Genomic DNA, 7,463 nt, shown 5'->3' with positions numbered 1-7,463 from the left:
GGGCCAGCGGGGGTGCGGGGGGAGTGGGGGGGGAGGAAGGTGGAGGCAGGCATCCTACTCAAGGAGGCAGGAATAGCAAGTGCAAAAGGCCTGAGGCAGCGGCTGGAGCCTGGTACTGAGAAGCAGGGCAGGGAAGGAGGGCCAGCAGCTTGGTGCGTTCACACAGGGGCCCTGCACTCGGAGCGGCCTGCGCTTGGGTTCATGACCTGCTGCTGTGGCCTGGAAATGCCTAATAGTTGTTGAACAAGGGGGTCTCACAGTGGTGTTTTAGGTTGGGCCATGCAAGTTCCGTAGCTGGTGCCGGGGGCCTGACAGATAGATGGTGCAGGGTTTGGAGGCGGCTGGAGCGCTGGCGGAGCAGGCCCGGCCTCACTGGCGTTAGGGTCCCACTTGCTGTGGAGGACAGGCCCCGAGGAAGCCAGTGAGAGAAAGCACAGTTAATCCGGCAAGTGCTAAATACAGTCTCTTACTGACCACCACCGTCACTGTCATCGGCATGGTCAACTGTGCAGCTTGCCTCTGCTTGTTTGGTACTTTTTGGGCCTTGGGTTTTCCCAGTCTGTAAAATGGAGAGTTGGGACCCCAGAGACCTTTCCTGGCCAGACGAAAAGTCCAGACCAGTATGAGATGAATAAGAAAAACTCAAGGCCTCTTGCCGTCCTCCCAAAAAGCCCTTCATGATAAATAACACTTGCATACGATATTTTTTTAAATAAAAATTAATGCCAGAAATAGTCGCAATGAGCAGAATATCAGTGTGTTAAGTGAGGACAGCACCCGAGGGGGCCAGAGACGAGTTAGGGGAACGTGAGTTACCCGAGTCCTGATGCCGTGAAGAAAAAAGGGAACAAACGTTGGGAAGGGTTCCTCAATATTCCTGTCGGGTTGTGGATTCCATAGGCCCCACAAATCCAATCAGGGTCCCCGATGGAGATGGGCTATACAATTTTCATGACTAGGAATTTAGGCATTTCAAGGTGCTGATGACAGGGCATTAAGCCGAGTGCCAGGTCCTGAGGGACAGAGCCACACACCAGGCACCCTTTCCCTTGGGGAGCCACCTGGGGCTGAGCCTGAGCCGGGTAGGTGCTTCCCAGTACTTGGCCATGTGGGGACCAAACACTCCCATTTCGGCAGACCCCGGACGTGGCTGGCGGGGCCCGAGCCAGAGGTGGAGACCCCAAGTCCAGCGGGGTCAGGGCTGGGCCTTCCAGCAGGTGGAAAGGCCCAGAATTGTGTCCCAGACCATGAACAAAGACCAACTGAGCAACCTGAATATGTTTGTCACTGTGGACCAGGCTCTGCTTTAAGCACTTGAACCTTAGGTATTATGACATTGGAAAGATGGGGAAATTAAGGCGCTGAGAGCTCAGGTGTCCCAGCCAAAATCACACAGCGAGAAGATGGCCGAGCCAGGATGTGAAGCCAGGTACCTGGGCCTTTAACCACTAGGAGACACTGCCCCTCCCAGTGGCATAGGCCTGAGGGGCCCCCCTCCCAAGGCTTGAGGAGGCAGGACCCTGCATTCCGCACTGAGGGGTTGACATCTTACCTGGGGGGCACCAGGGAGCCACGGGAGGTGTTAGACCAGGGTTTCTCCACTGGCCTCTGCACTCTTGACCTTCCGGCCTGGATCACTGTCTGTGAGGGCTCGTCCTGGGCACTTGGGCCCCCACCTGCTGGGTGCCCGGAGCACTTCCCTGCCCAGTGTTGACAAGCAGAAGCGTGGACATGTTGCTGAGTGTCCCTGGGCGCCAGATCGCCCCCAGCCGAGAAGCCCAGGCTTAGAGCAGTGTGAAGAGGCCGTGCCAGGTGGCAGAACGGGAGAAGGCAGGGTGGGAGACGGGAGAGGGGGTGGGGTGCCCCGATGAGGCTCAGGACAGGGAAGGGCTGGCCCTGGCCCCGTGTGGAGGAGCCGCAGGTGCCAAAAAGGCAGGGAGAATGCTCCGGACGGAGCAGTGTGGACTGTATAATTAATCTGGAGGGACTGGGGCTTTCCAGATCTTCCTGAGGGGCACCGCCAGTGCACAGCCCTCCGGCTCCCACCCGTCCCCGCCTCTGGACTGGCATCCTGGTGTTCCCTCTGCCCCAGGGGGTTCTCAGGGCCACATCTGGGGGGTGCAGACTGGGGCAAGGATCTGTCTCCTGGCTCCAACCGTCTGAGAGCAGCCTCTCAGCCTGCTTACAAATGAGCGCCGGGCCCCACGGGCTCCGGGGCAGAGCCAGGCACTGGCTGGTGCATGATGGATGGGCTGCAGGGCCATTAATCACAGGCGGGGGAGGAAACAGGTGGCCACCGCGGGCTGGCGGCTCCGGACCTCCCTCGGGTAAGCCTGGTGGAGCTGGGGCCTCCGCTGCCCAGCTCCGGGCTTGAGCCCCTGGCCTGCCCTAACCTGGCCGCGGGGGGCACCGTCACCGCCCCCAAATGGAGGTGGAATTCATTCACTGCCTGAGTAAATGTCTACTGCGCCTACTGTGTGCGGGCTGGATTCTGAGTGGAGGTTTACAGCACTGACCGGGGAGGATGGGAAGCCCTCCCCCTTGCAGAGCTAAGAGGCTTTAAAAACTTGGCGCAAGTCCTGCATTTCCTCTGCCCACAGCCCTCCATCTCCCTGGGGTAAAAGCCTGGTCCTCCCTGCGGCCCCCAGGGCGCCGCTCCCACTGTAGCACCCCCTCCCCGCCCTCCCCTCCAACCGCTCTCCCCGGCTCCAGCCACAGGGGCCTCCTGGCTGGCGCTCCTCTAACACACCAGGCCCGGTCCTGCCCCCGGACCTTAGCACCGGCAACGTCCTCTGCCTGGGATACTCAGCCCCAAATGCCATTTTGGCTAATTCTTTCCTTTCCTTCCAGTCTTGGCTTAAAGGTCACCTCAATGAGGCCTCATTGTGGCTTCCTTATTTAATTCTGGCAGGGCTGGGACTCTAGGACAAGTGCACTTCTGAGTGAGGCACTTCCTTCAGGCATGAAATTTAAGGGGGCACCAAAAATCTCAGTCTACATGCTAAACACTATTTTAATGCAATCTATTTTTTTTTTATTGTGGTTAAAATACACATAAAATTTACCACTGGAGACATTTAATCCATTCACTATGTTGTACAAGTATCACCTCTAGTTCCAGAACATTCTGTCTCTTCAAGAAAGAAGCCCTGTGCCCATCAGCAGTCACTCCCCATCCCTATGTCCCAGCCCCCAGCCCCCGCGAGCCCCTTCCCGCCCGTGGAGCCTGTTCTGGACGCGTCACGCACGTGGACTCACACCCCACGTGGCCTCTCGTGTCTGGTTCCCTCCCTGAGCGTCGTGTGTTCGGGGTTTGTCCGCGGGGCGGCGGGTGTGGACGCCTCGCTCCTGCTCGTGGCCAAGGGACGTGCGCGTGTGTGGACAGACCCTGTCGCGTGTACCCGTTTGTCCACTGATGGACACCGGGGGTGATTCCACTTTTTGGCCCTTGTGAATCCTGCTGCTGTCACGCTCGTATAGAAGTCTTCACGTGGATGAAAATTTCGCTTCTCTCGGATTTACATCCAGAAGTGGAATTGCTGGGTCACGATGGTAATTCTGGTTCATTTCCAAGGGGCTGCTGAGCTGCCTCCCCGGCGCGGCCCCGTGTCACGACCCCCTCTCCCCGCCAGCCGTGCACGAGCCTGTCGTTTCCCCACATCTCTGCCAACACTTGCTACTGTCCTTTTTTTAAAACAAAATTCAATAACCATCCTGCTGAGTGGAAAGCGGAACCTCGTTGCAGTTTTGATTTGCATAAGGCAACATTTGAACAGACTGAAATTAATGAAAAATTTTCCATGATGAGGAAAACTCCGAACTTTTCAGTAAGAACAGGATCCCATCCCGCACGCGGTCGCCGCCCGCTCCGCCTGTTGCCCCCCGTCCTGCGCTCGTCGTGGTCTCCTGTCCGGAGGACTCCGCGCCGTGGGACACAGGAAGTGTGCTGTGTGTTGCTTTCCTTGATTCTCTAGAATCAACCACCAGAATGTTAGCTCCGGAGGCGGGGCTTTGTCTGTCTGTCACGGCTGTAGCCCCAGCGCCTACAACGGTGCCTGCCTCGTCCTAACTGCTGGACAAATAGCAAACGGGTGAACGAACAAAGGAACGAACAGATGAACGGATGGGCTGGAAGGCTCCCCCAAGACAGACCCGGAAAAGCGCTTTGCACCCCGGCTGGCACAGGACACCTGGATTCAAGGTGCTTGGTCTGCTGGACCCTCCGATTGGCCAGGCCTGGATCACATGACATGAGCTGGCGGGCAGGCCTTCTCGGCCAGCCTGGTGGGAAAAACAAATCAACGCGGAAATCAGTCTGTGTCACACCGCCCTGTCTTATTATTATTTTAAGCAGCGCATGTGGCGCTGAAGAGACAGTTTCCATTGTGTCCTAGCACACAGCTGGGGTCTGGCAAAAAGTATTTCAGGCATTTCTAGAATGAATGAATGACACGGTCGTTATTTCCCCCGTGTTGCAGGTGAGGCTCTGGGAAGGCGAAGATGGATTCTATTACCTACGTATTTGCCTTCTTCTTCATCCCCAGAGCTCAGCCCCTCAATAAGCATTTATGAGGCGCCCCCTGTGTGCCCAGTCCTGGTCTACATCTTAGGGACACAGTGACCCACTCAGACCCTGACCTCACAGCCCAGCAGACAAGCGAGATGTGAATTAAGTAACAAACACAGATAGCCTGTTAGGATCCACAAGCAACCTCACCGGGTCCAGCTTCACAAATATACCCAGAATCCAGTGGTCCCCGAATCTGTCCCCCATTCAGGAGCCTCCTGAGGCGGTCCCTGTATCCTGTGAAATGTCCATACCCCTCTCTGAGCCTTCCCTCCTGTCTGGCCCGCCAGACAGTCCAAGCTCATCTGTCCTCTCTGGGCCCGGCCCCTGGTCTCGGCCGGCTCCCAGGGGAGCCTGGATCCTCTCAGTTGGGAATGATATTTGGGAAGCAAGAACAGGCTGCCGGATGTGTTTGGACTTCTGGGATTTGCTGTTCCCAGAACCTTCCAGTGAGCAGGATGGAGAAATACACATGCACTAATATTCATGTGTGGACATCTAAAATCCATAATCTGGCAATCTATTGATTGACATCCATTGATCTTACGTATTACCCACCATGTGGTTCTGTATCATTGATCCAGCTGTCTGTCTATCTTGTTATCTGTTAGCTCTTGGTCGTCTGTCTGTCTCTCAGCTGTTTCCCTTGGGAACCGTTGAGTTCCGCCTGACACTTCCAATCCATTCTGCCACCCCAGGATTTATTCCTTCCTTCTTCCCATACTGTATCTTCTTCTCCAGGGGGGAACCAGGCTCAGAGGGGAAGTTTTGAAGACAGAAATGAGGTGGTGGTCTTCCCTGGATTTCCTAACATATTAAATTTTTAAAAAATTTTTAATGTTTATCTTTTGAGAGAGAGATAGGATATAAGCAGAGGAGAGACAGAGAGAGAGGGAAACACGGAATCAAAGACAGGCTCCAGGCTCTGAGCTGTCAGCACAGAGCCCGACACGGGGCTTGAACCCACAAACCGTGAGATCATGACCTGAGCCACCCAGGTGCCCCTACATTTTTTTTTAAACTTTATTTATTTTTGAGAGAGAGAGCACAAAAGCATGAGTGGGGCAGGGGCAGAGAGACAGAATCCCAAGCAGGCTCCTCCTCGTCAGCACAGAGCCTGACGTGGGGCTTGAACTCACAAACCGTGAGAGCACGATCTGAGCCCAAGTCCAGAGCCGGATGCTTAACCGACTGCGCTGCCCAGGCGCCCCTCCCTAATACATTTATTCTTTTTTCTTCGTACAAAATAACTGTGATTTTATTGTGAGATTCGCATAGATGGAAAACTAAATTGAATATTTATGCTGTCCGTTTCATCGTACTATGTATTTCAATCGCCTGTTTAGTGAAAAACAAAGAAACCTATAATTTTTGGCTTAAATTTGTAAAAATGTGGAACATTGCAGGCATTTGTGTGTCATCCTCGTACAGGGGTCTGTCTAATCTTCTCTGTACCGTCCCCATTTTAGCGTCCGTGCTGCCGAAGCAAGTGCCCTAATGTAGCGTCATGAGACCTAGCATCCTCCTCGTGGCCCCCAACACCCTGCATGGCCTGCCCCGTCCACTCCCTGCCCTCCCCTCCTCCCCCTCCCCCCTCGTTTACTCTGCTCCGGCTCACTTCCTCCAACACGCCAGACCCAGTCCTGCCCCAGGGCCTTTGCACAGGCTGTGCCCCCTGCCTGGGAGGCTCTCCCTCTAGAAATAACCTGGCCCGTCCCTCACTTCCTGCAGGTGTCAGCTCAGATATCACCTCTCACACAGGCTGCCTTGGGCCTCCCTAAAATAGCCCCACACCCATTCACTCACCTCTATTTTTCTTTATAGGAACACCTCTGCCTTTGGATTTTCCTTTATGTGTTTACTGTCTCCACTAGAACGTCAGCTCCGCAAGGCTGGGATTCAGGCTCTCTTCCTCCCTGCACAGAGCTTGCCACACAGCAGGTGGTCAGTAAATCCTGCTGGCTGTGAAGGTGACAATCGTCTTCCTTGGACGGTGCTGTCCAGGCGAAGCCAGATGCAGCTTGGCCAGCCCGTGGCGGCAGTGACAAAACACCACGGCTGTTGTGTGAACAACACCCATGATTTCTCACAGTTCTGAGGCTAGAAAGTCCAAGATCAAGGTGCTGGCAGAGGAGGTCTGGTGAGAACCCTCTCCCTGGCTTGCAGACAGCTGCTTTCAGGCTGTGTTCTCGGGGAGGGGGGGGGTGCGCTTTCCTCCGGGCCTGCTGCTCCCCTTATCTCAAGGCTACCAAGTGCTCTCAGATCCGGGCCCCACCTGTGACCTCACTCACCTAATTACCCCCTGCAAGGCCCACGCGCAGACGAACTGGGGGGACGCAATCGGCCACAGCACAGTTCTGCTGGAACGCGTAGCGTGTTGGTTCCTGGGGCCCGGGGCCTGTGCGGAGCCCTGGGGCCCCGGGAAGGGCAGACAGCGGGCTTGGCGCAGGCGCAGCCTGGGAGGCGGGCATTGATCTGGTTGCCGCTCTAATGAGGCCCTTCCTAATCAGGGCGATTCTGCCTCCAGGGGACCGTTGGCCACATCTGGGGACATCTGTGGTTGTCACACTGGGACACTGCCTCCGGCCTGGAACGGGTGGGGGTCGGGGATGCCCCACAGACAGTGACCCTCCCCACGGCAGCAGCAGCGGCACTGGGGCGGGAGACCCTGGTGTCTCTAATAAGAGCCAAATGGCAAATTGAGAGAAGAGGGGCAGGGAGTTTCTTTCCAGGAGAGCTTTTAACAATGGAACTGACTTTGCCTGGGGGCTGGGAGGTCAGTGGGGAGAGCTCCCCCAAGGTGAATGGTGTGGGGGTTACCTAGGTGACAAGGGGTCAGTTGGAGAAGACAGCTCGTGCCAGGGCCCAGAGGCAGCTGGAGGTGCTGGAGGGAGGA

At 56.0% G+C, this 7,463-nt stretch overlaps 1 non-coding gene across 1 annotated transcript; it reads right to left on the bottom strand.

Annotated features, from left to right (window-relative positions):
- Positions 1-5,953: 5,953 nt before the first annotated feature.
- Positions 5,954-6,056, bottom strand: LOC144221633 (U6 spliceosomal RNA). Its single transcript, XR_013332124.1, has one exon. It is a non-coding gene; the product is annotated as a U6 spliceosomal RNA (small nuclear RNA).
- Between the last annotated feature and the right edge of the window lie 1,407 nt (positions 6,057-7,463).

This window comes from Crocuta crocuta, unplaced genomic scaffold (genome assembly GCF_008692635.1).
Source record: "Crocuta crocuta isolate KB4526 unplaced genomic scaffold, BGI_CrCroc_1.0 scaffold110, whole genome shotgun sequence".
Taxonomy (NCBI): Eukaryota; Metazoa; Chordata; class Mammalia; order Carnivora; family Hyaenidae; genus Crocuta; species Crocuta crocuta.
The sequence above is the reverse complement of the archived record's forward strand: the minus strand, read 5'-3'. Positions and strand labels throughout refer to the sequence as shown.